The sequence below is a fragment of the Pipistrellus hanaki genome (genome assembly GCF_964339955.1).
Source record: "Pipistrellus hanaki genome assembly, chromosome: 1".
Classification (NCBI taxonomy): Eukaryota; Metazoa; Chordata; class Mammalia; order Chiroptera; family Vespertilionidae; genus Pipistrellus; species Pipistrellus hanaki.
Window position 1 is genome coordinate 39,686,267 of NC_140503.1, and position 27,324 is coordinate 39,713,590.

At 52.2% G+C, this 27,324-nt stretch overlaps 1 protein-coding gene and 1 long non-coding RNA gene across 3 annotated transcripts in view; one reads left to right on the forward strand and one right to left on the reverse strand.

Moving 5' to 3' along the window:
• PAQR5 (progestin and adipoQ receptor family member 5) overlaps positions 1 to 13,648 on the reverse strand; it is a 67,815-nt gene extending 54,167 nt beyond the window's left edge. For both annotated transcript variants that reach the window (XM_084888004.1, XM_084888005.1), the window contains exon 1: positions 13,499 to 13,648. The gene's annotated coding sequence lies outside the window, so the exon portion shown is untranslated. The remainder of the gene's footprint in view (positions 1 to 13,498) is intronic.
• Positions 1 to 27,324, forward strand: part of LOC311624814 — a 654,664-nt gene that overhangs the window by 115,288 nt on the left and 512,052 nt on the right. The window lies entirely within an intron of this gene.

A 27,324-nucleotide genomic window follows, 5' to 3' on the forward strand; every position in this document is an offset into this window, starting at 1 on the left:
CCAAGGGTCCCTGATGTCTCCATTGTACCCACAGGATCTTAATTCATGGCGTTGATGGAATGGCACCCTGGGAGGCTAATGCCATTGAAAGATAACTTATTACTTTTATTTCCCAAGCGAAGGGGATGCATCACACACACAGGACCACAAGGGGGGCACTAGGTTTGGTTGAGAGTCAGAAACAGGAGTGAGGGACAGCCTCTGCTACAGCCTTCACTGGGTTTCCGTGAGAAAGGCGAGGTTGAAAAGCTTAGGACTGACTCATTTGAACCATTCCAGTGGGTTTGGAGCAGAGGAGCTGTCCCTGCTTGTCTGGTGCCTGCCCTGGGCTGGTTTAGGGCAGGGGAGACATTGACTTGGTGTGTGAGGCCGAGATAAGGAGGTGGTTCTAGCACGGACTCTGGATCGCAGGCGAGGTGCAAACAATTTTGGCTGTTAGCTTGGCCCTGTGATTAATGGGTACAAACAGACCGACAGACTCGAAGCAAGCATAGAGCATCTGTCCACTCACTTCCCCTCAACTAGCTCAGCTTCGAGGGCTCATTAACCTAATCATGCTCTTGTTAATACAGTAATTCTCCTGCTCTGATACCTCCTTAACGCAACCACATCCCTGGGCAGACTCAACTATCAGCCTTCACTCCCTCAACATGTGGCCACCAGCCCTCTGGCACAGCACCCTCTCCCTTGCTTCTGCCGTAACAGCCGCGGAGGTGTCCCCGGCCTTTCCAGTCTGGAAAGTAGCCCAGTGCTTCCTCAGGACCTTTGTGCCAGGGGCCACTCTCTCCCATTAGCATTCATAATTCTTTGTTTTTTTAAAAAACACGTTTTTATTGATTTCAGGGAGAGGAAGGAGAGAGAGAGGGGGATAGAAACATTAATGATGAGAGATAATCATTGATTGGCTGCCTCCTGCACGCCCCCTTCTGGGGATCGAGCCCGCAACCCAGGCATGTGCCCTGAACGGGAATCGAACCGTGACCTCCTGGTTCATGGGTTGACACTCACCCACTGAGCAACACTGGCTGGGCATAATTGTTTTTTTAATCCTCACCTAAGGATATATAGTTTATTGATTTTTAGAGAGAGGAATGGAGAAAGAAAGATTGATGTGAGAGAGAAACATGAATCAGTTGCTTCCTGTACATGCCTGACTGGGGATTGAACCCACAACCTAGGTATGTGCCCTTACTAGGAATTAGACCCATAACCTTTTGTTGTCCAGGACGACACTCCAACTAACTGAGCCACCCAGTCAAGGTAGCATTCATAATTCTTAAAAACAAACAAACAAACAAACAAAAAAACAGCAAAAATTCCTTGATAAACTGGGGGGTGGGAGGGAGGGACCACTTATCATTTATATTCTAAACAAAAGACTAGTTTCCCAAATACATAAAGATCATCTCCTATTTAATAACAAAAAGGACAACAATCTAATAGAAAATGGGCAAAACATACGCATAAATAGTTCATAGAAAAGGAAATAGAAATGGCTCTTAAGTCTATGAAAACATGTTCAACCTGATGCATAGCAGGAAAAATGCAGGTTTAAGCTATATTAAGAAATTATGTTTGTCTTCCAGATTGGCAATTATCAATCAGTAAGTTTGGTAACATGTACATTGGAGAGTGTGGAAAATGAGCATCCTCATTCATGGCGGGTAGGCATACACGTTCTTAGCAATTCTGTGGGAAGCTGTTTGCTAATAGCTTTTGAAATACAAACTCACATAGTTCTGACCCATCAATTCCACTTTCGGGACCTTATCCTACATGCACCGACCTACATTGCAAAATAACTAAAGCACAGGTGATTCAGTGGGGCGTTGTCTGTGATGTCCAAAAAACAGGAGATGAGTTAACTTATGTGACATCATGTCATGGTGGAATATTATGTAGCCGTAAACAAGAATGAAGACATTACGTACTGCTCTGGAAGCATCTCAAGAGAGCTAACTGGGAAAAGAACGAATCAAGGGCAGAAGATGCATGCAGTGTGCTACCAACAGTGGGGAAAGACTCTACATCTGTGCTTACTGGTTCGTGTATGAAGTATTTCTGGAAGAATCTATAAAAAACTGGTGGAGTTGCCTCAAAGGTGGGGAGAAGGGGTTGGGAGGCCAAAGGAAATGTGGATGAATACTTTTTACACTGTAATCTTCTCAGTTTTTGAATTCTGAACCTTGTACATTAATTTTCTAAGGAAAAAAAAAAGGTGTGTATGTGGGGGAGAACATGAAAGATTAGATAAGCAAAACAAAACCTTCCCTAACCCACTTCCCTTTCTGGCATCCAGCTTCCCTCCTGCCCCATTCCTCAGCTACCTCCGCCTGACCTCTCCCATGGCGTTTCCTGGTCTCTGTCCAGTGGCTGCTTCCCAGTCCTGTCTTACTTGCTCTGGCTCCAGAGGTGTGACAGGACCAGGCCCTGCTCCTTGGACATGCTTTCAGGGTTCCACACAACCTGGGTTCCTCTGCTCCTTTTCCGAGAACTCTTCCAGTCTCTGCAGGCCCCTCCTCCTCACTCTCCCAATGCGGGCGCTCCTGGAGCTCACGCCTAGGCCTCCTGTCTGCTCTGCTCTTCATGGTCCACACGCACTCCCGGCTCATCCCCTCCAGGGCTTCACTCAGCATCTACGTGCAAGTAACTCCCAAGCCCACATCTCTAGCCAGACCTCGCTTCTCATCTCAGGGCTCCGCCGGGGTGTCTCCAGGGCTCTCCAACCCAACATAATCAAAATGGAACTCACCGGCTTCCAGCCGTTTCCTCCTCCTCCCCTGGGAGGCCTCCCTGTCTGTGGTCCTTTGTGAGTGTCCACTCTTCCCCCTCCACCACTGCTCACCTACTGGGTGCCTCTTCGTTGGCTCCACCACCCTCCCCACTGGTCTTCCCCAGGCTTTGCATACATAAGCACCCTGAACCCTCTCCTCCACTCTCCATACCTACTTTATCTTTTTTTTTTTTTTTTAAATATATTTTATTGATTTTTTACAGAGAGGAAGGGAGAGAGATAGAGAGCCAGAAAAGTCGATGAGAGAGAAACATCGACCAGCTGCCTCCTGCACACCCCCCACCAGGAATGTGCCCGCAACCAAAGTACATGCCCTTTACTGGAATCGATCCTGGGACCTTTCAGTCCACAGACTGACTCTCTACCACTGAGCCAAACCGGCTTCGGCACCTACTTTATCTTTTAAAAAATATATTTTTATTGGTTTTCAGAGAGAAAGGAACGGGGTGGGGAAGGAGAGGGAGAGAGAGAAACATCGATTGGCTGCCTCCTGCATACCCGCCACCAGGATTTGAGCCTGAAACCTGGCCATGGGGCCCAGCCAGGTATCAAACTGGCAACCTTTCGGTGCACAAGATGATGTCCAACCAACTGAGCCACACCAGCCAGGGTCATATCTGCTTTATCTTAATGCTTATCTGTCTTCTAAAATGCAGATTAACATCATTTCCTCAAGAAACCTTTCCTGACATTTTCGACCATAGATCTCAATTAAAGGTGACTTTGCCCTCAGGGACATGTGACATCTGGAGACATTTTTTGTATCATCGCTGGGGTGCGGGTGTGTATGGCTACTAGCATCTAGTAGAAGCCAGGGATGCTGCTAAACACCCTACAGTGCACAGGGCAGCCCCACAGCAAAGAGTTACCTGGCCCAGCGTGTCCACAGTGCAGAGTGAGAAACCCTGCCCAGACTAAATCACGTCCCCATGACACACTTTCACAACACGCTCTATTTCTCTTGCATATCACCTATCACAATCGTGATTAAATATTTAACTGTGCAAAGGCATTGGCCAAATTCCATTTTCTAAGCTTTATGGGGGTGAATAAGTGAATTAAAGTCACTGGCTCATGTTTATCTCCACTCCCAATGACCAGCCTCAAGCACGAACCTGAACTTGCTTTCCTACTCCTCTCTCTTTTCTCTTATCTTCCCCTTCCTCTGTTTAGATAACTGGAGATCTCATGCTCGTCCTTAAAATCTAGTCCAAACACTTCTTCCTCAATAGTATGGCAGTTCCTCCAAAATTAAAACATCAATTGCCGTAGGATCTAGTGTTTCCTGGGTATATGCCTCAAAGAACTGAAAACAGGAACTCAAATAGGTAGTTGCACACCAAGGTTCACAACAGCACTACCCACAATAGCCGGAAGGTGGAAGCAGCCCACGTGTCCATCACAGATGAATGAATAAACAAAACCTGGTCTAAGCATATGATGGAATATTATCCAGCTTTAAAAAGGAAGGGCATGCTGGGGCATGCTATAACACAGAGGAACCTGAAAACATGATGGTAAGTGAAAGAAGCCAAACACAAAAGGTCACATGTTGTATGATTCTACATGCGGTACCTAGAATAGTCAAATCCATGGAGACAGAAAGAAGGATGGTGGTTGCCAGGGGCTGGAGGAGGAGGAGATGGGGTGTTAATGTTAGAGTTTTATGAAGTGAAAAGAGTTCCATAGCCAAAACTGGTTCGGTTCAGTGGATAGAGCCTCGATCTGCAGACTGAAGGGTCCCAGGTTTGATTCCGGTCAAGGGCATGAACCTTGGTTGCAGTACATCCCCAGTAGGGGGTGTGCAGGAGGCAGCTGGTCTGAGTTTCTCATGGATGGTTCTAACTCTATCCCTCTCTTTCGTCTCTGTAAAAAAAAATCAATAATATATTTTTTAAAAAGAAAAGAGTTCCACAGTTGGGTGGTGGTGATGGTTGTACAATGATGTGAACGTACTTAAAGACATTGACGTGTGTACTTTAAAATGATAAAAATAGTAGTTTTTATGTTACGTACATTTTACCACAATAAAAAAAGGCAAAAACATGAGCTTTCTGTTCACGTTGAGGTGTTGAAGCCTCGTGATGACTGGTATGATGGATCTGTCTCTCACCCAGTGGGGCGAGCTGGGCCCTCCCTGTAGAAGAAACCTGGGTTCCCCAAGATATGTGATCAGTGCTAGGGCCCTGCCAGCAGGTGAGGGGATCCTAAGGCAGGAGCTGGACGTGGAGGCCACGGGGGCATAGGATACCAAGGAGACAGAACTGAACCTCACATCACCCTGTTTGGCCCCAGAGGATGGCTAGTTAGCCAGTGACGGGTAAGATTCCTCAGGGAAGGAACAACCTAAGATAGGCAGTCGAAGAGGGGCCATCAGGAGAGAACTTGGGGGTCAACTGAGGTAGGGCACAGACCCTCACCCCCAAAACTTTCCAGGGGCCTGAAACCTCACCCCTGCTGAGGGAGTCTCCTGCCCCCATGGCTTCTTCACTTCCCATGCCCAGCTAAATGGGACCCGGGTAAAAGACAGACTTGGCTGACAGCAGCTGCCCTCGCACTAAAACAAGACTTGTCTGAGTTGTCTTGTAAACATGGTGTGGGGAAGTGGGTTTTTTATATCTAAATCCAGCCTACCACCAGGAATGCTCAGGGCCTACTCAAGAAGGCAAATAATCCTTTCCCCTAATATTTACACGATAAAATAAGATTGTTTTAGAGTAATAAATTTGACAGTAAAATAGTAGACAAGTTTTCAGGCTTGCCGGGACTGGCTTGGCTCAATGGATAGAGCGTCGGCTTGGGGACTGAAGGGTCCCGGGTTCGATTCCGGTCAAGGGCATGTACCTTGGTTGCGGGCATATCCCCAGTGGGAGGTGTGCAGGAGGCAGCTGATTGATGACTCTCTCTCATCAATGTTTCTAACTCTCTCTCTCTCCCTTCCTCTCTGTACAAAATCAATAAAATATATTTTTTTAAAAAAAGTTTTCAGGCTAATTTAAATTGGCTAATTGAAATAAGGGAATATCCTAGAAAAACTAATTGCACTGGACAAAAAGCTGTTCCTAAAGTGTTAACTAAAATTTTTATTGGTAGTTCATCTCAGGATAAAATCTCACAACAGGAAATGAACCCAAAGCAGTCATATTATAGTGCAAAAAATTAAAATTTAAAATCTATCAAGACTACATTATAAAATTTTCAATAGCCTCCTGATATTTAAATTAAAAAAGGGGGAAAGTAGAAGAATATCATGTAAGGAAAAATGTCCTGTAAGTAAATTACATCTAGAAAATTTGTACTTTAGAAAATTAATTGTAATGCTATCAGCAAAACACCCTTGAAAAACACACATGGTGTCAAAACAAGCCAGAGGAAAATCATTTGAGCAAAAAATGAAAAAGGATCCCAAGTCAAATTTATAGAAAATATTCCTTTATTTACTTTTAGTTGAGAATATGTTTGTATATTTTCAGAAAACAACCCCGAGACCATGTGAATTCTGGCAAAGAGAGGAATTGACAGGACTACTCCAACCATGAAGACAGAAGAGAAGCAGTCCAGAGATGGAATACACTGACGACCCCTTGCCATAATAGCAGTCAGCAGCTGTGTATCACTGCAGGTTGCCCAGGACCAAACCAGAGAGGGTTGGACCTGCATAACCACCATTTGCCCACCAACCAGAACTGAAATTTCATTGCTGACATGTACACATAATGAACTATTTGACATTGAAATTGGGTCTCAAAAGAACTGGTGGCCCAGAAAGAAACTCACTACAAACTGATTCATATGCCTTTCAGTATAACGATTATTGCTTGTCTCATTTTTGATTCTTATAAGTATATTTCGAGTGGGACATGATCTCACTCATCTAGGGGAAATGGTGAACAACATAGACTGATGAACAAGAACAGACCCAGAGATAAGGAGCCATGGGTCAGACTGTTGGACCTCAGAGGGAGGGTGGAGATAAAAGGGAGAGATCAACCAAAGGATTTATGTGCACACATATGAGCCTAACCAGTGGTCAAGAACAATAGGGGGATGGGGCATGAATGTGGGGAGGGATTGGAATGGGGTGTTGAGGACAAATATGTGATACCTTAATCAATAAAGAAATTTTTTTAAAAAGGCAAAAACAAAACCCAAACCCACTTATTTACCTCTACCAGGGGTCCTCAAACTTTTTAAAGTGGGGGCCAGATCACGGTCCCTCAGAGAGCTGGAGGGCCGGACTATATGAACTACTAATTCCTACTGTAACACCTTGGCTGCGCTCACTGCCCAAAAAACCTGGCGGGCAGGATCAGACTCCCCTGGGGGCTGCATGTGGCCCGCGGGCCGTAGTTTGAAGACCCCTGCATCCGCCAAGCCCCAGTTCCCTACAACACCCTGGGTGGGGCGAACCGGGGCCTCCTCTGCCTAGGCTCACACACATCCTTAGCACATGGCAATAAGGGCTGACACCTTATCTGCCCAAATTGAGGGGTTCTGCAGGCAGAGACTGGGTCTGCCTCACGGCTCCTGCCCCAGCATCTAGCTCACAGTCTAGAGCGGTCTACAGTCCTCCAGTGAGGACTAGAAGAACAAATAACCCAACTCAATCATCTTGGATTAACACTACCCCAAATCTCACAGCCTGTTGTCCCCAGAACGGTGCTTTGCTCCCAGGATTCATCTTCAAACCCCTCTCACCCCTGGAGGAGATAAATGCCCCTCTTTCAGTAAGCAACTTGGTCAGAGGGGGCCTCCATGGAGAAAGATAACGAACAGCTGACTTGGGAGGAACAAATAAAATAAAGCCAGGGCCGGGTCGGGGCAGGCATGCGTGGCCATGTGTTTAACGTCACCGTGCCCTGTCCTCTCCCTCTCTGCGCAGACCACGGGCTGATTCACTTCCTGTGTCCCCAAGAGGGGACCACGGGGAAGCCGAGTCCTTTGAGCACACAGAGATGATTAGTCACCAACTGGAAGGCTGCTGACCTTAGTGTGGGGGCCCACCACAGGCCCGCCGCCCCTGCCCCCACTGCCTTATGTAACCCAAGGTCTGGAAAGCAGAGAGAACTTGGCCGTGGCTCTCAGCAAGAGGTCCAGCGGACCCAGAGCCTTCCCCTTCCTCACATCCTGCCCTGCAAGCCCTCGGGGCCCCCACCACAGACCCCCACACGGCCCACATGTACCAAACAGGGCTGGGAGAGGACACTCGGTCTGGGTTCTGAGAGTGACTCTTGTGGGGGAGGGAACTCAGAGGGCATCGAACCCAGTGGGTCTCAACCAGAGACCATTTTGCCCCCTGAGGATGATTGGCACTGACGAGACATTTTTGGTTGTGATGAAGGAAGCGAGAGGTGGCGCTACTGACATCTGGTGGGTAGAGACAGGGATGCTGCTCAACACCCCACATGCTCAGGACAGCCCCACGGCAAGTCCCCAGTCTACTAGCCAACAGTCCCTGGTCTAGGCCACGCTGTCTCTCTTTTTAAAAACATATATATTTTATTGATTTTCCACAGAGAGAAAGAGAGAGCGATAGAGTTAGAAACATCAATGAGAGAGAAACATCGACCAGCTGCCTCCTGCACAGTCCCCACCAGGGATGTGCCCGCAACCAATATACATGCCCTTGACCAGAGTCGAACCTGGGACCTTTCAGCCCTATCCACTGAGCCAAACCAGTTTTGGCAACGCTGACTCTTTTACAAATGAGAAAACTGAGGCCCAAGAAGGGACAAGGTCAACTGTGAGTTAGTGTGTCAGAATAGAATCCAGGACTCCCCATCAGTCACACCGGCCACACCAGCCTTCAGCTCCCCAGAGTGCAGTGACCAACTCAGAGGCAGGCGGCAAGCTGGCGGAGCAGCGGACTTGGGGAGCATGGAGTCTGGAAGCCCATGATGACGAGGCTCTGTGCCTCGGCAGGCTCCACGCGAGCCCTGCCAGGGTCAGCCTGGCCGTGGGGCTCCCAAACAACCAGAAAGGAAGAGTGTCTTCAGGGCCCATGGTGTTTCCAGGCAAAATTAGGTGAAATTTGTCACCCAGGTCCCGACAGAACATGTCAGGGGTGATCCCAGCCTGGTGTCAAGGCCAGAAGGGAGCACGACTCTATAGGGTAAACCCTGACTTAGAGAACAGGGCATGGGTGGGGATTCTCTCTCAGATTACTGCTTTGGGCGACACAGTCTTTTCCCCCCAGATGCCAAAAATGACTGCGTGTCCCATACCTGCTGGCTCCTTGCTGCCATCTGTGTAATATCAAAACAACGTCTCGAGTCACCCCTTTCCTTCCCCCGGGAGCCAGCACCATGTCTCCAACCACGGGCCAGACACGAGGGCAGAGGTCCAGGCAGCAGAACGGATGGTGCAACCCCATTATTTATGAAGGACTGACTCACATCGTATCACAGCAGGAGTACTTTTCCATCATTATTGCTGAAAGCCACCAGACGTGTAGCGATGACGGCGATAAAGAGAAGGTCAGGGGACAGAAATGCATGCAGGGAGCCCACAGGGAGTGGCTGGGGAGGGGGACAACAAAGGTTGGGAGGGGGTCCCTACAGTGGCTTCAGATGCACTCCGAGTTCATTCCTTCAGACTGAGAATGGTTATTGCTCTCCCCACCTGCCAGGTCCCCTTCCTCTCCAATTTTTCCAACAAGCAGGTGAACTCCTATAAATCCTTCAAAGCCCAACTTTGAAGATCTTCCCTGAAATAAAGTCTCAGGTGCATTCCAACTCTTCATCTGGCAAACCACAATACCAATGGGAAAGGGTGGGGGACAGCAGGGCGTGGGGAGAGCCAGTGCCCCCGTGGATCTCACGTGTGGGCTTGCACAGGCACTGCTTCCGCGGTGAGGGGTGTGCCGGCTCCCCTGGCCGCCAGGCTCCCCGTCCCAGCTGTGTGGCCACCCTGGCTGACGGAGGCAGCATGGCACGGAGGCTAAGTCTGCAGGGGCTGGAGCCAGATTGTCCGGGCTCATTCTGGTGGCCCCTGTCCCTGCCCAAGGGTCATCTTGGGCAAAGTTAGGTCACCTTTCTGAGGCTCAGGCTCCCCATCTGTCGGATGTAAAATGGAGAGGATACCATTTCAAGCTGGTGGTAACTGTAAGGATGAACTAATACATGTGAAGTGCTTAGAACAGGGCCTGCCACAGAGCTAACAGTTATTGTTTATTACTATTACTAGAAGGCAGTAGAAATAGCAGAGAAGAGCAGGGTCTCTACTTCCCGGGAGTGGCGGAGGAGAGGTACCTCCAGGAACCGCGTCTCCCCTCTGTGCTCCTGCAAAAGGGCCCCCGGGAAGCCTCCTTGCCCCGGTGTCTTCCCTCCGATCAGTCCTACACACTCAGAGCTTTGACTCCAAACAGATCACATTTCTTTGCTTAAACAATGGCAGCTGGAAGAATGGGGGGAGAGGAGGAGGTTGAAGTTGCTTGGTGTGTGTGGATGTGTCTCCCATATTTTCTTTTCATTTTTAAACATATTTTTTATTGTTGATAGTATTATTTATTGTTGATAGATATATCCATTTCCCCTCCCATATTCTCTATCCCATAGGAAGTCCCAGCTTCTCCCGAGCCACAGTTCTTGGATTTCCACCTGCACATCCCGCACTGGAGCTTCTCCGCCCTGCTGGTCTCTGCACACAGCGTCTCCGACACTCAAGCTCCTGGGTCCCCGGGAGCCACCTAATCAGATTCCTAAGGGAGGCTCGGAGCCTGAGCCTTCCCAGGGCCCTGGGCAGAATAATGTCCTCCCTCTTCCTGGCCCACATCTGGCGGCACCATCTCAGACAGGTTTGCCATCCCTGGCCCAGGTGATCTGAAGCTCCACCCTCCTCCCCCGGGCTGCCTGCCGGGACTTGGCTTTGGTCCTCCTGGGTTCTCCAGGGCCCTGAGGAACTTTCGCAGGCGGCCTGGAGAGGGCGCAATTTTCACCACTGACAGAGGAATGGCCACCTTTGGAGGCCAGCATTGTCTGACCCGGAGCACTCCTCCCTGGCTCTCGAGCCACCCTGTGGGGCTGGTTGTCTGTTCAGCACAGGGGCTGCCCCTTTGGGTGACCGAAGGCAGCTGGCTTGAAGCACCCCTGGCAACCTGGTGCAGGGACAGAGACCAGCTTCGAATTAGTTGGGGCCCAATCAGGAAAAGCTCCAGCGCTGCCTCCAGCCGCCACTCCTCATCTCCGGGCCTCAATCTCCCATCCGTACAGCGAGAAGGGCAGGGTGAAGGTACCGTTTATAAAACGTGTATTAACCGAGCACTCACTGCGCACCAGGCACCGCTCTGACCCTGGGGATAGAGCGGTGATAACTCAGACAGAAAGCCCTGCCCTCCCAGGGCTGGTCTCCTAACAGGGATGACAGACAATAAACAAGATAAAAATGAACGTACAGGTTGTTGGATGGAGACAAGTACTATGGCAAACACAGCAGGGCAGGGGTGTAGGGATACAGCCTCTAAGGCTGATTCCAGCTGAGAAGTTCTGGGTTTAGAGCTCTGGGTAAGACCAGGAACCAGCAGCAGGAAGCTGGGCAGGGACAGTGGAGGGTGGGATGGGGCGGGTGGAGGGCATGTTGGTTCAGGAGTTTGAATCCCAGCGATGTTCTCAGTGGCCTCCGCTAGGGAACAGATTGGCCACCTCTGAGTGTCCTGATCTGTCCTCGGGCCAGAGCAGACTTTGGGGTTAGGGGTTCCTCGCAGGGCCTCGGTGTCCAGGGCACTGCCATGGAAAATCTTCTAGGGTCCTCCATCGACACCCCACTGGACCCTGGCCTTGCCTAAACAAGACAATGACCATTTCCACCTCCAGGGGCTCTCACACCACTCCTGTCCCTCCTCCTGGACCCTCCTATACGGCAGCCTGTCCCCTATCTTTACATGGGGAGAGGGAAAAAGGATTAAAAACTCTCCCCTTTCCCCACCAATTTCAGCAACTTCTTACCCTGTAGACTGTAAATACTTCCTGTGAACCTACTGTGTGCTCAGGAGGAGGTCAGCCTCCTGGGTTCCTGGCTGCATGGAGGCTTCCCAGAGGAATTTACAGCCCAGCGGGGCGGGGCAGGGCAGGGCAGGCTGGCACTCTGGTTTGCTCTGAAGCTTACAGAGCCCTTCGGACCACTTTCCCCCCATGAAACCATGCAGATCCCGTCGCCGTCATTTTATAGGTGAGGAAATGAAGGCCCATAAAAGCAAGTTCTCCTCCCTCTGTCCCGGCTGCCCCAGGGAGTGATAAGGAGCGGGAGGGGTCGAGGGAGATTAACGTAAAGTAAGACTTCTGGAGGGATGGATAAGGCTTGGGTGGGACCAGGGTCCCCCCCGCCTCCAACCCTGGGCAGGCCGAGCTGGGCATGGAACCGCCTCCCTCTGCTTCTCGCTGGCCTGACAGGAAGCGGACCCGGGGTGAAGCAAAAGCCTGTCTGTCTGGAAAACTACATGGGATTGTGGAAGTGCTCCCTGGTTTAAAAAATGCCAAACTGCCTCAAGTGGTCGAGGATGTCCAAGGCCTTTGGTGATGGGGGCGGTGGGCCCCTTTCAGAGCTCCGTCAGCTGGGCAGGAATCCCTGCTGTTCCAGGCTCATTCATTCCCTTCTCCTTGAGCACCTTTGCTCCGGGGACTCTGCTACAGCTCCGAGCTGGCTATCCCTTGGAGGAGCTTCGTGACCAGATTTTATTTCTTCTTGGAGGTGCCCTTTCCTGGCCTACCCCTTCCAGGGGCGGAAGCTCAGGGGGAGGGAGGGGAAACAAACTCCGGCTGAGCCAGGCCCCCCACAAACACGCTGAGCAGCAGCCTGGGAGCCGGCTGTGCGGTCCAGGTCCACCGCCTGTCATGAGCACATGGCTTAACTTCTCGGAGCCTTTTCCTCCTCTGCCAGTGGAATAAGACCTACGCAGGGCGCTGGTTTTGGGGGAGTAAAATGACATCAGAGATGTGTCCACGTTAGCTCCTCTCACCCACGGATCTCCCTCTCCCAACCTGTGCCCTCTGGTTCTGCGTGGGAAGGAGCGCCTCTCAGCCCATCCTTACCCTGAGCGGAGCCCTCCTCACAGCCGCGGCTGGAGGAAGCCCATTCTCCTCAAGTCAGCAGGGGCCGCCGCGCCCTGGGTCTGTGCCCCTGGTGGGGGGCAGGCCGCCCTTCCTGCCCGCGCTGGGGCTTGGAGAGTCCTGGGGAGCCAAGGATGCCGAGCCACAAGACAGCCAGGCTGGCACCCACAGAAGCCAGGCGGGCACCCACTTCCACAGCACCCAGGCGGACCCCTGGAGCCCAGGGCCGCCGCCTCACCCTCACCCCGGCCGCGGCCCCGGGTCCCAGCGTGTCGCTGGCCGGAGGAGGCGGGAAGCACAGATGTAAACATCCCCTAAGACGCCGTCCTCTCGGCGCCCCATCAAAGATCTTCCCAGGGGTCGTGGCGGGGAGAGGACCACGGGCTCGGGAGGCTGGGAGATGGGACGAGAGAGAAGCAGAACTCCGGCGATGCCCGCAGAGCCCGGTGCGCCCGCCCGCCGTGGCCCGGCTCCCGCGGCGGGAGGCGGCGGCGGAGGGCGGCGGGCAGCGGCTGCTCCTCCCGGCGCCCCGCGCCCGTCCGCCCGGAGCGAACTTTCCCGGACCCGCCTCGGAGCGCCGGCCGGCCGGGCCGGGGAGGCGGTGCGGCCGCCGCCTGGGAGCGCGTGGCGCCGGGAGCGGGAGGGCGGCCCCCGCGGTTACCTGGGCTCCGGGGTCACGGCGTCCGGCGGGGCGGGCGCGGGGACCGGCGCTGCTCCGGGCGCAGCGGCCCCAGACGCGCGGGCGCTGCACCTGGCCGGGCCGGTCGGCGCGCCCTCCCGCCGTCCCGCCCGCGATCCCCTGCCGGCGGGGCGGGGCGGGCGGCGGAGGGAGGAGCCGCGGCCAGGGCACCCTCCCCTCGCGGGGCTGGCACTCAACCACCTGCCCGCCTCTGCAGGGTGACCTCCCATCACTGGCCAGGCTGAGGCACGACCGAAGCCCTGCGCCCAGGGGGTGCGCATAGACCCCCTCACCCCTTCACCCCCTCTGCACCCCACTCCCGGGGGCCGAGGGCTGAGAGCCTGAGGCCTCCGTCAGGGCCAGGCCCCTGAGCTGAGCATGCCCTTCAGAAGAATGCACGGGGTGGAGTACAGGGAAGGAAAAAACCAAACAGACTGGGTACCGCAGCCACACCCCAATGCCCTCCTCTGCAGCCCGGAGGGAGGGGGAGGGGCTCTGGCTGAGCTGGGCCTGCTGTCAGCTCTACCTGGCTTTCTCCCCAGTGGCCAAGGAGCCGGCTGGAGGTGGGCTGGTGTGGAGGGAGGTATTGCTCTGCACCCAGGACTCACCTTTCCCCCCCAGGTTTCCATTTCCCAGGCCTGGAAGGTGCTGGGCCTGGGCCCCAGCCACTCAGTGGACACAGAGATAAGAGCTGAAGGGACACAAAGGACAAAGAGCGTCTGGGCCCTGGGACCCAGGCTCGCAGGTGCCCCAGGAACAGGTTGCAGCCACTTCCAGTCCCCACCCTGCCCCCGGGCAGAGGAAGTCTGGACAAAAGCCCTGGACTGAAATGGGAGGCACCCCCTGGCTGCCTCAGGCTCTCAGAGCCCCTCTGCTCCCGGCTCTGCCCTGTTTGCTAAGTGCACAGGCAGCGGAAGGAGCACTGTCTCTGGAGTCCGAAGGCCTCCACTCAGCTCTGTGACCTTGGACAAGTCTCTGTCCCGTTCTGGGCTTCCGTTTCCCCAACTGCGGTGAGTGGGTCGCAGTTGATTATCTCGGAGGCCCTTTTATGGACCCTGAATGCTGCTATTGGGCATCATGCTCAGTAAGGTTTTCTGTGACTGCACTTCTTGTAAAAGTGTGTATGTGTATGTGTGTGTGTGTGTATGTGTGTGCCTCAGTCTATATTAGCTTAATAAGTTATTTTAATTTTTAAAAAATCCTCACCTGAAGATAGTTTTGTCCATTGATCTTTAGAGAGAGTGGCAGGTAGGGAGCGTGGGGGGTGGGAGAGAAACATCGATGTGAAAGAGACACATCTATTGGTTGCCTCCCACATGCACCTTGACTGGGGTCTGGAATCGAACCTGCAACCCAGATACATGCCCTTGACCAGGAATAGAACCCACTAGCCTTCAGTACACGGGCTGAGGCTCAGACCACTGAGCACACCGGCCAAGGCTCAGACTTAATAAGTTTGCATGAGGACCTACAAACAGGTACGCAGTCATCCAGTGCAAAGCAGAGCTTGACAAGAATGGCTGGCCTTGGGGCGTGGCTCTCGGATCCAGCTTATGCTGAATTCACTGTGGCCTCAGACAAGTCCCTCATAAATAATCCTCCCTTTGCCTTCCCAAGGGTTTGGGGGCTGGCTGAGACATTGGTCATGGGACTCCTTGAAGGGGGAAGGCAAGAGGCTGTGTGCTTTCTGGTGTCATCGTTGGATGCCTGCGACAGTGAGGGACTTCAGAGGGAGAAGGGGACGTGAGATGTTCACAGCCTAGTGCTGGCCTCATCCCCTCCCTGCAGAGGCAGCAGCAGGCACAGTGGCAGCATGTACCCCACCCACCCCCACCCCCACCCTCACCCCCACCCCCACCCCCACCCAGCGAAGTGCACAGATGCACAGGGCCTCGCCCGCCGCAGCCCACCGCACACTCTTCGTGGGCACCTCGGGAAACCAGAGGGAAGATCCAGAGGCTCCCACCCTACAGGGAGGTGGTGGTCCGTGGGTTACAGTGAACCTGTCAGCATGTCCTGGCCGAATACCTACCTGGTTGGCAGGTGCCACAGACACCCGCCTCTGCTCGGAGGGAGAGTAAATTTAGCTGAATGATTGAACAGCAACACTTTGGAGAAATAGTGGAACACGGAGAGGCCCTGTGGTTAGTGACACACACAGAGCAGGGGAACGGGAAGGGAGGGAGCCTGGAGGGGGTGGGAGTCCGGCTTTCTGCGCAGCCCAAGGAAACTGGAAGACAGGAAGGACGGGGTAGGTGCCAGTGACTGGGAGAAGCATTCTAGTTGAGAGGAGCTGAGCCAGGGTGCAGAGATGGGAGTGAGCAGAAGGGAGGGAGCTTGGGGACTTTGGAGGCCACACCAGGTGTGGAGAGATGGGCGTGGGGTGTTCCCGAGAGGCACAGGCCCCAAACCCCCCAATGAGGCAGAGATGATGGGCCAGGAAGACAGGGAGGGGGCACGGAATGAGCCCCGGGAGCCGGGCAGCCTACACTGAAAGGACTCTGAGCAGCTGTTTCTCTTCGCTGGCCCTCGGTTTCTTTATCTATAGAGTGCGGATCGCAACGCCTTTTCGTCCAGGGTTATCACGGGACCGCAGGACGCAGTGGGAGGGCGCTGTAGACTGCCGGGTGCTGAGTGAAGGGAACATCTGGGGTTTTGCTGTTTCCTGTAAGGGCCGCGGTAAACAGGTGTGGGACCGACCAGGCTGGGTTGGGCCCGGCTTGTCTCTTCGTGGCGATGGGCACACAGACCATGAGAGAGGGGTCTGCACATGGTCAGAGGGACCCGTCAGGGCGGGAAGAGGGGAGAGTGCCAGCCATAAATGCCTTTGCTTTTGTTTATGGGTTCATTTTGTTTTGTTTTTGTTTTTGTTTTTATTTCAGAGAGAGGAAGGGAGAGGGAGAGAGACACTCAACGATGAAAGGGAATCATTGATCAGATGCCTCCTGCACACCCCCTCCTGGGAATCAAGCCTGCAATCCCGGTCTGTGCCCTGACCAGGGATTGGACTGAGACCTCCTGGTTCATAGGTTGATGCTCAACCATGGAGCCACGCTGCCTGGGCTCACATCCCCTTTGGATACCTTCACAGTGAACTCAACTACCCTCTTTGGGAGAATAGCCCCATCCCGCCCACATGGCTCAGACTCTACAATCGCTGCCTCTGCCCTCCTGGCTCCAGGGGGTCAGGGGGCACCATATCAGAACCTGCTGTCCTAACAGGCCCCCACTCCTCACAGGGCTCGCCAGCTCCTCCTGGGAGGGCCCAGACTGTCCTCTTTGTGCAAAATGCCTCTCATGACAACAGGATCAATGCAAAAGGGACCAAATCCCCCACTTAATACAGGACTTGCCCCTCTAGCACCCAACCTTGAGTTAACACATAAGTCCTTCCCCCCACCCCCTGCTTGTCTCTTCTGGGGTGGCACCATCCGGGTTTACTGCTCCGGCTGAGGCTGGGAGAGGGGCCAGAATCCTCTATGCAAAGGACTGGGGTGGCCCCTGCTTGCCAGGGGAGAGCTAGGGGACTGGTTTGAAGCAGAGAAGCGTGGTTTGTTTGGGCGGAAGGTTATGTGGGTGGCTGGGGCAAGGGCCTGCATAGAGACTATGAAGGGGGTTCAGCTTTCCTTCTCTGTCTCCCCTCGTGCCCCCCAACATCATCGCTAGCCCACAATAACCCCCGTTTCCCCCTACGAGCCTCAGAGAATCGCCGTCCCTGCATCCACAAATGCTCTAACAAGAACATATGATGCCCGATGCCTGCTGCAGTGGTCTCAATCCTGGCTAATGTCAGCACCAGCCGCCAATCCACTCCGAATCTCTGCAGGTGGGACCAGGTCTTTTGAAAGTTCCCCAGCTGATCCTGCGGTGCAGCCAGTGCGGTGTCCCTCAGCTGCCTGAGTCCCCGGCGCCTAGAGAGCCTCGGTCATGTCTGTGTCCTCATCGTCCGGCCCCACGGCCGCTGGTGACACTCGGCACACGGCAAGTTTGCTGAATGTACGAGGAGCCTGCCCTGACCGCCTGGGCGCACGGTGACAGTGTGGGACGCCCCCAGCAGCCACTGCAGCTGCACTGCCTGCCTGAATTCTGGGCCATCCAGTGCCCGCGGCTCCCCACTTCCCTGGCTTTCTTCCTCTCCCAGCCTCCCTATCCCCACCATGGTGCCTGTCGGAGGAGTGGGAAGGAGAGTGCGCCTCAGTCCAGTGCTGCCTCTCTTCCAGGCAAGCCTGTGAGGATTGCCCCTGTAAAGTCTTCACTGCCTGAGTGAACCCAGAGACAGCCCTCTTCCCCTTCCGTGACCCCCAGCCCTCTCAGTCCCCAGGGACCAGCTGTCTGCAAGCTCAAGGCAAAACCTGGACTCAGCTCTCCTTCCAGAGCCACACAAACATTCAGCACCTTTAACCCAGCGATCCCACACCGAAGCATGTATCCTAAGGGAGTAACCCTCAAACACAGGGAAAGCTCTTTGAACTGAGCTCCAGCCTCTTATCTAACTGGAGGGAACCGGGAGCAGCCGCCATGCCCAGCTCCAGAGCGCTGGGGTGCAGCAGCCCACCCATTCCAAAGCTCAGTGTGGAGACGGTGGCAACACGGGGAGACGCGGACCATTCTGTGGCATTGAGGGCAACGTTGCAGCGGGTGGGAGTCCGGCTGAGGGAAAGCGGTAGATGTTCAAGGGCTGGAGGGGAATTGGGGGAAAAAAAGAAAACCAAAATTCCATTTCCTAGGTCTGGGATTGTGAGTGATCCTTTTTTTCTGATTTCTGGTGTGGTGGCAGTAAGTATGCAATAAACACCTAACCGGTGCGAGTATACAATAGTGATTGTTATTAGCCCTGCATTCTGGGAAGGCTCTTGAATAGCCTATTCAGGCTCAGGTGTAAATGAGCACAGGCCTCTGTGGGCTGCCTCGGTGGAGGATTTGCATTTGAAAGAAGCTAAAGTTTCAGACACATTGGTATGCAGGCCAGGGTGGCAGAGCTATTGTCCGGGCAGGTCAGGCCCAGAGGTGCCCACCTGGAGACAAGCCTCTTCCCCCCCCCAGCCCTCTGCGCTCAGGGCGCCCACCCTGTGGGGGCAGCAGAGGGAGAGCTCACTGCCGCGAGCCCTGAGGGCCCCGCCCATTGTTTTGTTCATTAATAAGAATACCTGCGGGGTCACACCGGGACGGGACGCTGACGGGGAGAGAAAGGTGCGGAGGCCGCAGCTAGGACAGGCCGTGCCCAGGCGGGGCCCAGCCCAGGGCGAGGGCCTTCTCCCCTCTGTCTTTGGGCTTCGCCCCGAGGCGGAGGGTGCCCGGAGCCTCCTCCTCGTGGATGGCCAAGGACACCTTCAGAAGTCGAGCTGACCCCGGGAGAGGGGCTGGCACGGGGCCTGAGGCTTTCTTAGCGCCTGGGTGTGGGCCCTTTTGAAGCCGTGTTTTCAGGAAAGGCCAGGGGAAGGCTTGCTGTGCTCCTCGTCCACACCCGCTCAGGAGCTGTTGGAGGTGGGAGGGGAAGTGCTGCCTGCTGCTCTGGGGCCTGGAGGGCGGCTCTGGACTCGGACGGAACCCATGACGTGCCGGGTCCGGTCTGCTTGCTTGCGGCGTGGAAGTCCAGATCTACACCAAACATCTAGCCCGGCAGGAAGCCTTCATTCTGACAAGAGGATTTGAAGTGATAAGCACAACCAGTGTTTACCGGGCTCTTTCCACAGGCCAGACACGCCATCCCAGGCTCCCCACAGCGCATGCCTGTCGTTAGCCCCATTTCATAGACGGGAAAGTGGAGGCAGTGACTTGTTCAGGGTCATACAGTAGCTCAGGACTGGTCCAACGTCTGTGCTCTCAATCGCTGCTCTACTGCCTTTCTTAGCAATCAGAGGATACGTGTCAAAGTCAAAAAAATTAAATATATACACAATTTTTCCTAGAACACGTCTTCGCCAGAATATATTCTATCGCTGACGTTCAAAATATGACGCCTTTTTCACATTAGCCAGCCAATCTTGAGGTTTTCACAGGGTCAGGCCTTTGAGAAATCGTCCCTTTATGGGAAAAATGGAGGACTTATGGTCAATGTCACACATTAGAATGCGGGAAGGTGAGATCTATGAGCTCTTCCAGGAAAAGTAAGAGTCTGAGAGGGCAAGCAGCGTGTCTGAGGAGCCTCCAGGAGCCAGGGGCTGAATCGCATCAGATTGCCACCTGCCTTGCCGGGCTTTCTTCCTCCTCAGGTTCTTGGGAAACTGTTTTCAGGGGGGTTTCCGACACGGGCCTACTAGAAAGTCCCTGCGGGTTTCGTCTGTGTCTCAGCAGCCTCCACAGTTTATTTAGTTTGCCTTTCCAAGATCCAAGTGCAATGTCTTTCTTCCAGCACAGAGATCTGAGGGGCCCCGTGGGCGGCCCTGGCCTCTGGCTGGGCACCCGCTAACAGCCACCGTCACAATCCTCCTGGCCAGCGAGTCCCTTTCTGACCCAGAGTGGGGTTTGAGGACACTTCTGAAGTCCATGCTCAAGGTTTTAGCCTGGGCGGAGGGTGCTAAGGAGAGGGAGAAGATAGCTGAAGGCTGTGTAAATATTTCATTTAGCCCCAAGCCGGTATCCTTACAGAACACTGATGTATTTTTAAAAAAATATATTTTTTATTGAGTTTTTTACAGAGAGGAAGGGAGAGGGATAGAGAGCTAGAAACATCGACGCTCTATCCACCGAGCCAAACCAGTTTCAGCAACATTGATGTCTTTATCATAATATTCCCGAATCTAAGGACAAACTGCCCCTTTTCATCAGCTCCCATCGAACCCCGTCAGAAGACCTCACACAGGCCCCTTTCTGTTACTTGAAAGCTCTGTTCCCTCCATCCTCCCAGCCCACACACAGCAGCTGCCCTTCCCATCCCGGGCGCAGCCTCAGCACCCGGGCCCGGGAGAGGTGGGACGCACTGCATCGTCCCTGCTGACGGAGAAGGAACTGGAGCTTAAGGGGTCCGGGAAGCAGGGAAGTGCTGAGCCCAGGCTGTTTGCACCTGGATTCCGAGCATTTCCTGCCCCACCTTGGGGCCCCCAGGGAGGTCCCCAGAACCACAGGCCGTCTGACTCTTCCCCTCTCAGGATCCAGCTCCCCTGTAATGAATGACTAAAGGGCGTCAGCAAATCACACAAAGGGCCGTGTAAGACCTAAAGCCTCATTCATGCCCAGGACTGTCAGGGCCGGGGCCAGAGGCCTGGGTGTGGTGGCGGCCACGGCCAATCCCAAGCTCCCCGGGCCAGTCAGCACCCGCCCACTGGCTCCAGCTCCCCCTTTCGCTGCCGCCCTGCCCCCATGCACCACCAGGGCCAAACCATTCCTGCTCTCCAGTTCTCTCTCCACCTGGCGAGGCTGATGTTACCTAACCCAGCGCTCCCCCCCACCCGCCCCCTTGCCTATGAAGTCACTGAAGAGGAGGAGGCACAGACTGGTTCAATTCCCCATTCAAGCTCTTGCCCTTGGCAAATGGCTGAGTCAGGACTTGAACCCAAAGTGCATGAGCTCTTGGTGACCCCAGACACTGAGCTTACCCAGCTGGCACCCCGTGTTCCCCTCACGGCCGGCCTTCAGGTCCTCAGCCAGCCTGCACGGTGCTTGAGGAGTGCCACCTGCTGGGCTCCAGTGGGGGCCTCGCCTTCCCATGCACATGGCACTGGCCACTTGAATGGAAGGACCACTGTGCCAAGGAGCATTGTGGGTCTCCTGGCTTCAGGACCGGGTCAAAGCTCCCGGGTGGGCCTGGGCTCACAGGATGGGGAAGGGCAAACTTCATCAGGCCCCTGATTTCTTTCTCTCTCCGCTCACCCCTTCATTCTTTCTAGAGACCCTTACCAAGCACGGCTCTGTGGTAGATGCTGTGGTAAGCTCAAAATGCCACCACCTGACCCCAGATCCCACGCATGTGTTGTCTTGCACAACAAACAGGAATCTGCAGATGCGAATTAGGTAAGGACCTTGAAACAGGACCATTATCCTGGGTTATCAGAGTGAGCCCTTTGCAGCCATAAGGGTTCTTGTAAGAGAGAGGCAGGCGGGTCAGAGGTCAGGCTTCCCTCACGCACGTTCGGCTTCAGCATGTCTGGGCTGAGAATTTGCAATCTAACAAGCTCCCGGGAGATGCCGAGGCCTCTGGTTGCGTACACGCTCTGAGAAGCACTGGGGTAGAGCAGCGGTTCTCACGTTTTAACGTGGATCCAGCGTCCTGGGGATCTCGTTAACATGCAGGGTCTGCAGCCCCCAGTTCCATTTACTGGTTGCGTGTGCATTGCCTGAGCCCTCTGCGAGGACGTCGGGGCTGTGGGAGCAGCCCCTTTGCTGTTTGCTGCTGGAGGGTGCCTGGCAGTCATCCATAGTGACACCGGCTGAGTGAGAGGTAGGGGAGCCAGGGCGCGGAGCCTGCAGGAGCCATTCAGGCTGAACACGGGGATGTGGGTGTCCGGGGTGCCTTGCTGATGCCACAGAGGGAGTGAAATCCCACGGAGATCCATGAGGATCGGGAAGGAAAAGGGGACGGAGAGGGTCAGTAGGAGGGTCAGTACCCACACAGGAGGAGCAGCTGGGGGAGAGGGGAGAGTGAGGACAAAGCTGGGGGTGGACGGGAGGAAGGGAGGTCAGGCGCTCAGAGAGCCGAGAGCCAAAAGGGGCCTCAGAGAAGCTGCAGGGAGGGAGATGGTGAGCACATGACGGCGCTGTTGGGAGCCGGGTGGTATGTCCTCTGCAAAGAACTTAGCAATTAGGGAGGGCTAGGGGCTCAGACTTACACCCACTTTTTTCTCTCTTGACTTAGACAATTTATAAGAGCCATGTGCGTATGTTGGGAAACATTTTGAAGAATTCTGAGACATATAAGGAAGAAAACTATAATCTCCTATAACTACCATCCCCAGAAATGAGCCCTATATATATTTTATGTGTTTTATTCTTTATTTAATACAAGTATTTAACACACACACACACACACACACACACACACACACACTTTTCCTTCAGATTGAGATTACACTGTTTATATCTTTATATCGTAATTCTTTTACTTAATATTTTATCCCATAATTATTTTTATGTTATTTTGAAGAACAAAATATAATTTTGAAAGGTGGATAGTGTTCTTTTGTATAGATGTACTATAGTTTAACTATACTCTGACAGCAGCCTTTCCTTATCTGTAGCTTCATTTTCTGTGACTTCAGCTACCCAGGGCCAACCTCAGCCTGAAAACATTAAATGGGAAATTCCAGGAATGGACAATTCCGAAGTTCTAACCTACACACCATTTTAAGTAGCATGATGAAATCTCCCACCTTCCTGCTCACGGCATATGCTTCCCACCCATCAAACACTTAGAAGCTACTTGGTTATTAGACTGAGACAGAGAGAGAGAGAGAGGGAGAGAGGGAACACACTCACATAATTTTTATTACAGTATATTGTTATAATTGCAATACTTTATTATTAGTTATTGCTGTTAATCTCTTATTGGGCCTCCTTTATAAATTAAACTTTATTATAGGTATGTATGTATAGGAGAAGACAGTACAGTACATGTACAGTCCAGTATATCTGCAGTCTCAGGCATCCAACAGGGGCATTGGAACGTACGCCCCGCATGTAAGGGGGGGACACTGTATCTAAGGGTATTTGATTTACACCCCCTTTGGATGAATGATGTCGGCATCTTTTATGTGCTATCCCTATTTCTTCTTTGGTGAAACATCGTTTGAAATCTTTTGCCTATTTTAAATTGAGTTATTTCTTTTATTATTATTTTTAAACTATTTTCACAGAATACATTTAACATTAGAGATTCTCTCAGTAGGAAAATAATCTATTACTTAAAGTTTTATATTTGTGGACATTATTTCAGGACAAGTAAAATGAGCACATTTGAGGATTATGTCTCAGTTTAGAATGTGTAATACTCCCCTGATTGGAACTCCTCTATGTTCAGAAGTTCTTCAGGCTCTTTTCCCAGGATTTATAAGTTGGTAATGTGAAATATCAGCATTTCCTAACTTTAAAGTTTCCCCAAGACATAGAACCATCCGTGACTGGTATCAACTGAACCAAGGGGGCAGCTAACCATTAAGCACTGCCTAAGTGTCTGCAGTCTTTACTTATGCATCAATACTTTTCCCCTTTCCCCATCATTCCCAGAGCAAAATACAGATGTTTGATCAGGTATTGATCCAAGTAAACCCGAATTCCCTTTGATGTTTGGTAAATCAAAATGGGACAGCTCCTATAGAATGTTCAGTTGCCTGTGAGTCTGTGAAAAGCTGGAAGACAAGCTTATTCACTCATCAGAATATGGAACTCAGTCTCACAGTTTCTTGGCTACAACTCCTCTCAAGCCTCTTCCTCGCAGATTAAACTCTGAAACTAGCCAGGTGGCTAGCGGAAGAGATGTATCTCGCCAGTGGACTTCTCTGTCATTTCCTCCTCCTTGGGAGAGGAAGGGCATGACAGCGCAGAGGCAGAGAGGTGTACTGTCAGCTCGCAGGGTAGGCAGTCCGAAAGGTCGGAGCTTCCACAGCATGGCAGCAGCTTCACACATGCCCACGTCGTGGTACTGAAATAGCAGAGCCCACAAAGGGGAAGCTGAGAGTGCCCAGAGGCCTGCCTGGGCGGCTTTCTGCAATGCCCCCTTCTGAACACAGTCAGTACCAACCTGCCCAAGGCCCTGGTGATGGTGACGATGGGGAGCGAGGGCTGCGGGCAGGGAGTGGTGCATCGGAGAGGAGGGATTCAGTATGCAGCTGGAAGCAGGCCCAGGAGCGGAACACTGGCAGCCCTCACCCTCCGGTGGAGAGACCAGCCTCGGAACCGGAATGGTGGCAGTGGCAGGCGAATGTGCTGTAGTCCACACCAGCCCGGGGCAAATGCCGAGATGTGAGCAGCTCTGGCCACTTGGGTTCGGAGGAAGAGAGCTGGGCCTCCTGGAGCCCTGGACACCCAGCCCCAGATGCGCGCCATCTCGCCCCTTGGGCTACTCCTTATTGCCGACTCCTTTATACTTTCTGAATATTGATGAAGCACAACTTATTATCAATTTTTTTCTTTTACAGATTATGCTTTTGGTATCTAAGAACTCTTTGCTGAACCTGAAGCCACACATATTTTTCTCCTGTATCTTTAGAAGTTTTTTTTTTTAATAGGTTTGCATTTTACATTTAAGACTATTTAAGATCTTACATTTAAGATCTATTTTGAGGTTAATTTTTGTATAAGATGTGTGGTAGGTGAAAGACCTTTTTTTATTTTATTTTTGTCTTGCAAAAAGAAGTCCAGCTGTCCCACTCATTCATGCACCTGTGCAAAGCACATGTGTGTGCACCCCGGGGCTGGACTCTCATGTGATCACATCCCCATTTACACACAGAGCGGACAGAGGGATTCACCTTTACACCACACTCCTTCCCCGTGAGGGGAGACAGCACTTGGGGAGAAGTGCCTGGGTGTGGGCTCAGATCTCTCCTTGTTCCTGGCCTGATTCTCTAGAACAAGTCATGCCATCTCCCCGGGCCTCAGTTTCATCGTCCGAAAAATGGCAATAGCAATCCTGATCTCACTGGGCTGACTGAGGGCTACGGAGGTGCAATCTGGTAGCAGGATCCTAAACACACACATTTGCAACCCGAGGAGCTGTCCTAGGCGAGGATATAGGCCTGCCCGGGAGTTGTAGGTGGAGGAATGGGTTTGGCTTGGATGGGGCGGCTTTTCCACGGAGCTGTGTCTCTGGAAACCCTAGGAGGCAGCTACAGAGCCTGCTTGGTCTTGCCCTATTCAGGTTTCTTCATAGTGAAAGTGCTTCCTTCTGCAGTCCGAGGGGTTGAAGTTAGACATTAGGAAGAACTTACCCTCTGCCAGAGGAAAAGGTGGAAAGGGATAACCATGAGCTAAGGGTGGGGAGAGCAGCGTGGGTCTCCTGGTTGCACTTGCCTGAATTTCCTTCATCACGCGAGGTCCTCCGTGGGCCGGAACCAGCCAGGCCTCTTCAGGATCCCATCCCAGTTCTTGCTCCGATGTGAGCTGGCCTGCTCAGGAAGGGCCCCTGCTGCCCTGCAGGTGGCGCCCTCGTGCCGGCTCCAGAGGCGGCGCAGGTTTGGTCCTGTTCTGTAGCAGCGGGACTCACCGCCTGATGTCTGGTCCCTCACCTGCGCCACACGGAGCCTCAAACTCCGGGCTGCAGGAGCCAGGCCATCCCAGGGCCCTGTCCAGTGTGCCTTTCTAGGTGGTTCTCAGTGTGGGGTGAGCCGGCTACTGATGCCGCCCCTCACGGCCGAGGACGCCCGACAAGTCCTTAGTTTCTGTTTCCCACCCTGAACATGTGAATAGTCCCTCCTACTACGCAGAGCTGTCAGGACACACTTAATGAATGTCAGCGTTTAATAAATGCTCCCAATTCTTGTTACTTAGCACACAAGATGTGTCAGAGTCAGGAAAGATTATATTGCCTGATGGACGTTGAATGCTAGAATCACAAGTGGTTTTACTTTTACAAACTAGTTAAGATATAATTATAATTTTTAAAAAATCAAATAGAAAAATTCAGGTTTAAGTAATTTTGGCTTTAACTTTTGATATAGTCACTACATAATCTGTACTTGGCCTTTTAAATGTAATAGATTCTTTTTAGTATTTTAGAAAAAGTAAAATTATTTCCACATACCTTTTTTTTTTTTAAAAGTTCGTTTTTACAATTGACCTAATTTACACTGCTATGATGAAAATATATTCAAATTATATGCTTTTGATGTAATTAATTTTATTTTTAATCCCATGGATCATCGAGAATGAGTGCAGCTAGAGGTTATGATAGAAAGGGCAATTATAAACGTGGAGCTCAAACCAGAGGTGAAAAGAAAAGGAAAATCTAGAAAGGGACAGCCTGCTTACCATTTTTCAACTGCCAACAAGTGAGCAGTTTTTTTCCGATATCCCAAAAACACATACAATTACTAGAAATGGGAAAAGAAGCTGATTAGACAGCCAGCTGTGGACAGTTTTCAATAGAAATAAGTAAACTCCAGCAGGGAACGTTGTCGGGGTGTTCTTAAAGGATAAAATGATACTCCCTGTATCCAGCCGGACAGAATGCTGTACTTGGGAGAGGCACCAACGACATTATATATACAAGAAACAAAATAATAAAGCCCAGCAGAAATTACTTTAATTTTTTATGTTAAAATAGGCAAACATATAACTGGAATTTTAAAAAGTGAAACAAATAATTATCTAGGATGTAGAATTCAAAATGAGATTTTTAATTTGGAGGGTAAAAAGTGAGAGAAGAAATTGAATAAAAAACAAATATTACTCTGATCAATTAGATTGTACAGAGACAAAAGCTACATTGAATGACTAACATTATTGTACTAGAGGCCTGGTACATGAATTCATACATGGGTGGGGTCTGGCTGGCCCACCCCAATCATGGCCGATCTGGCCAGGTTGGCCCAGGGGAGGAGATGGGGGTAGTTGGCTGATTGGCCAGCCCTGCCCCCTGGTTGAACTCTGGGTCAAACTCCTGGTCAAGGGAATAATTTGCATATTAGCCTGTTATTATATAGGATGATTTTTGAAGTAAGAAAAAAAGTCAAAATTAAGGAGTATTTTCACTGGTTTTATGCCTTTTATGAAAAGTACTACTATAGAGGCCCAATGCATAAAATTCATGCAAGGGGCTTGGCCCTCGCAGCCCCAGCTTCGTTGGAAAGGTTGTCTTGTCTAATTAGTATATTACACTTTTATTATTATAGACTAGAGGCCTGGTGCATGGCATAGGAACTAGAGGCCCAGCCTGC